The sequence below is a fragment of the Phalangium opilio genome, unplaced genomic scaffold, assembly GCF_054372755.1.
Source record: "Phalangium opilio isolate 3A_F unplaced genomic scaffold, DU_Popi_V2 ptg000022l_1, whole genome shotgun sequence".
Lineage (NCBI taxonomy): Eukaryota > Metazoa > Arthropoda > Arachnida > Opiliones > Phalangiidae > Phalangium > Phalangium opilio.
This window is the reverse complement of record NW_028324154.1, coordinates 3,114,926-3,120,000: the sequence shown is the minus strand read 5'-3', so window position 1 is coordinate 3,120,000 and position 5,075 is coordinate 3,114,926.

The window sequence follows — 5,075 nt, the reverse complement described above, 5'->3', positions numbered from 1 at the left end:
CCTACTGGAGCTCGGCAACTCAAGGAAAACGCTATGACTTTATATGTGTAAACCCATCCCATTCAGTCGAAAGCTCTTCCATATAAATATTCCCATTCAGTAGAAAATCGCTCTTTGGGCTATAACTTGTTTTAAATTTGGCTACAATTGTAGAAATCTAAATTCGATCCAACGGGATTCTATCCAATAGGAGTATACCGGATGAACCGGTACCGATACCATATCAGTATCGGCACCGATACTCGGGGTTTCCCGATAGTATCGGATCGGTTGGTTCGATACCGATACTAAACCGATACTCGGTTAAAAAGCGTTATATGGCGCTACATGACATTTTTAGGTCTTTTAGTAACGTAATGATGGTGATAATATCTCGTTTCTATGAATTTCAATCGTGACGAGTTTTCATTTATATAAAAAGTACCTGAATTCAGTTTATCTAACAACTAATAAGCGAAAATCTTTCTTAGTACGCGCCTATACTCTAGGGATGAACCGATACCATATCGGTATCGGTTGAAGTATCGGGTTTTGGATGATAGTGAGTAAAAATCGGTATCGATCGGTATCGGTTCATGTTTGTACCGGTATCGATCGGTATCGGGTTAAGCCTGGTATCGGACATCTCTAGTTAATTCCTAAGCTTTTTTTAACCTTATATTTTACTAAGGCCTAGGGTAGCTAGGCCTAGATGAGGTAAATTAATAAGAAAAATTATAATTAATGTTGTTTAAAACAGTACCTGAGTCTAAGTGTTCCATAATTTGTTGAGATTGTGAAGTGAAGTCAGTAAGTCTCAATTTTTCCAGTACCTAGGATAACAGCTGAATCTCTGGCTGCGTTCAGTAACACTCATCAGGAAAAACATCGATGTTTGTTAAAATGAAATCGGTGTTCTTTTGACGTCATGATGACGTTGCAGTTGTTGAACGGCACAATTTTGTGTAATCGATGCTTTTCAAAATGGCGACGATATTATGATAACGTTACTACAGAGGCTTAAATAATAAATCCGAAATATTTACAAAGATATTGTACTTCAATTTATCAATTAAATCAAAATTCTGTCAGAATCCATTTTTTACCGAAATAATATATTGCTTTTTAGTATTATTATCGATAAGGATAATATTTGTCAATTCTACATTATTTTAATTGTCGCGGCGCAAAATGACGAAATTTACGTCATGAATCCGATGCTCATCAAAAAAACCTCCTCTCACAGCCGATTTTTCTGATGGGCATCGGATGAGCATCATGACGTCACGCCCAAAGACGCGAAAAACCGTTCAGTAAGACATCGATGTCATCTTTTAGTCATCGATGTTTTTGATGCCGGTTACTGAACGCAGCCTCTCTTTCGCTCTCCAAGAAGTAGTTTATTAGACCTAAAGGCGCGAAATTTGAGTCTCTTTTGGCTCAATGATGTATTTTAAAGTTAATATTATCATAAAGTAGTTTTTTATACCACTGTTATGTTTTATATTTAAATAAAATAGCTTTAAAATTATTCTAATTAACCTCGAAACGTCGTGTTCACATTTGCAATTTTTACTTGGTTTTTCCAACTCTATTTTTGAATCGAATTTCGAATCGAAACCTGAGATTTTAATATCAATTTTATAGCGAAAAACGTGATCTATCTAATGGTTAAAGGTTTGTTATCGTGGGATTATTGTAACTCTCGCTAAAGCTTATTCCCCGACGGTATTGTATAAAGAAACACCTGAAATTGGCATCAACTTAAGTTGACTAGTCCGAGTTGTTGTGTATATTGGTCCGTATCTTTCATCCACATATTCCTACAATATTCTAACCATTTTTATCGTAATCCTCGATATTTAATCTACAAATTGAGCCCTTTTAAAAGGAATTTGAGTTACCCAAAAATTAGTTACAAAATTTTAAAGAAAAAGTGTTCACAATTAGAATCGTTCACATTTACCAGTACCAGCCCTAGTAAATCATTGCAATCAGTAGAATTCGAATAGGATCTACACTACTGAAGGCATTAGAACATTTTATCAGTGTTTTAAGTTTATGTTTTTGAATCGAATATACCGATAGCCATCCAATAAATAAATGACTCCCGTGAGGCTAGTTCTTTTTACTTTTCCTGGTGGAATGTTGAACCAGTTCACTGATGGAGTACTTTGTTAATAGGATGAAACCATAAAGTAAAACATATATAAATGATAGACTTTGAAACATACGGACGGAATTGAATAATGAAGATATTTTCCATTTCTGGCCGCTAATTCTCGAAATGTCCGCGGATAAGGAATATCTTTCTCATTGTCTATGCGGAGCTTCAGAGATGATCTAGGCCCGTGCCTATCGCGAAGCGAGAATATTTTTTTAACTCATTTAATTCGCCATGTTTTCTCGCTTGAGGGCACTTTTAGCATCGTAAAATTCAAATAAGTTCCGCCTCGTGACCCCATCGATTGCTACAATATTAGGGCAACGCATAGACGTAGAGCGGTAAAGACGAGGATGCGGATAGTAAGAAAATGTTTTAGAAAATTTCCGAAGGCCTTCATTAAACATGCCAAAGAAGTAATGGAAAAAAAGCTAAGGTTAAAAATATGAAAGGTTACGAAGGAGTAAAAAATTCTTCTTATGTTATAAAAAAACTGAATTTGCAACTTCAAGAAGTTTTGTTTTACTAAAAAAACAAGAATATTAAAATCTCATAATTTTATTGTCCACATAATCTAACCAAAACATTCAATAAAAAGTAAATAGCCCCTAAAACAATTCCGTTAATTCAAAGGTGAAACCTTTCCTTCATAAATTTTTTATAATTGGCCCCTAAAATATCAACAATTTAATTAAGACCCTCTTCGCAACTGTAATAAAAGCGCCATCTAGTACACATATTAGGTGAAAATATTTCCACTATGAAACTGGAGATTTACCCACATAAAAATCAACACGCACGGGCCTAGATCATTTCAGAGGCTACGGTGTGTGCAAAATTTAAACTTGGTTCGTACAACACGGATTTTGGCTAGGCGTTGATTATCTGCCAGTCAGTCAGGGCTTTCACTTATATATACATATAGGTTAATCAAAGCTCGGTGCAGCCTCCCCCATCCAGCACTTCTCGGGCTCCAAGGAGCGCTAGAACTTGACCATCGGTAAACAATAACCTACCCGAAAGCGGTCTTGAAGATGCCACTCCTGCAAATTGGCAACTAGCATTAGAATTCTTTTTCGGATTTGTCTGCCTCGTTTTGAAACTTGCAATGATTTAGAAGGGCTACTACAAAAAGGTGACGATGCCAATTGTGGAAGTGGGTTGTGGGCTGAGGTTGATGGTTCCTGTACACGAATTTCTGATTGTGGAATTGCGATGAAAATGTCTCATATAATTTAGGTATTATTAGCCTGCTGCAATTTCCTCTTCTGGGTTTCGTTCGTAGATTTTAAAAATGTATCTGTTTTAGCTGCTTTTATTTTAGTGTGAAACTTGCATGGAGTGGTATCATCCAAAATGTGTAAATTTGAAAGAAGAAGAAAAGCTCAACATGCTACCAGAATCTTGGTTATACTCAGCGTGCATCGACATAATGGCAATATACCCAAACATGTCAAAAGAAGGTATAAAATCTATGAAAAACGAAAACTAACTGGTCTCCATTAAAAATACATGGTTGGGAGTCTCTTAATGCTTGTTACAGCAAAACCTAAATCGAAGGATGAGAAATTAACTTCTTTCATAAAGAATTGCTTCGTCTCCAGGGACGGGTTACACCAAAGGAAGGTTGGGGAAATAAAGTCGAACTTTCAGATTTGTCGGACAACGTAGCTGAAAGCCATGCTCTCACTTAACGTGAAAGACAGCAAGGCTTTATGCTGTTTAGAGAAGAGAAAATTTTGGGCATCGAGTCAAACCTTCGAGGTAGCAAATCATAGTTTCAAGAATCCAATATTGCCGAAAGAAACATTTTGGGGTAATATTTATAAATTAAATTTTCACCGATTTAGGGGACTTGGTTTTTTCCGAGCTTCATGTGATGCTGATCGGAGGTCAACTACATACAATATGTTTGCCTGTTTCGTCATTGCTAGCGATCCTAATAGAGTTAAATGAATAACATGCTGATGCCCAGCTGGAGTTAATGGTGATTGCAAGCATTCCGTTGCTTTACTGTACCAGTTGTTGGATTGTATACGATCAGGAGATGAGAAGTTACCATTACGGGGTACTTGTACAAGCAAGCCTCATATGTGGCATGTGAAAAACCGCAAAGCGATGAGCCTATTCTATTTAGTGATTTGGAATTTGTGAAACACGAGTCCAGTAAAATGAACAAAGCCGTTTTGGGCAGCTTGATTAGGACTTTCAATGTAATGCCTGTTGACGCAAAACCAATATCTAAAGAAAAATTTACAAACTTTGTGATATTGTTTGAAAAAATGAACTTAAATCGGCATTATCAAATCAAATGGATGTGTTCCAGTTATACCTAAAATTTGCCAAAATTCTGGTTTAGTTGACAGTTTATGGGAACAAATTGATAAAACAGCTGACAGAGAAAGAAACAAAAGCGTAGTTAACTTGACTGAAAATGGAACTCGCGGTTTTAAACAGTTTAAAAGTCAACTTGGCTTGTGATAAATACGTAGAGGTCAAAACTCGCTTGCAAAGTAAATCAAACTACTGGCACAAGCAAAGAAGTCACAGGCTTACGGCTTCTATGTTTGGAACTTTCACAAAAATGAAGGAAACAACAGATCCTGTAAAAACATTCCTCCAAAAACGATCTTTCGTGACAGCTAAGTCTTTAGACCACGGCCTGAAATATGAATCTGCTGTATTTGCTTTATTTCGAGAGAAAATTAATATGGAAGAAAATACGTCAGTTGGTTTGATTGTTAATCCAAAATTTTATTTCTTGGAGCCAACCCCGATCGCTTAATAAAAATTGAAGACCAAATATATATTGTGGAAATCAAATGCCCGTATTCCATATTTAAAAACAAGGAAAGCATTGAAAATAAAGCGGCGTCTAGAGGTTTTTATATTTATCTTGATGAAACGACTGGCGAACTCGAGCTTCATAAAA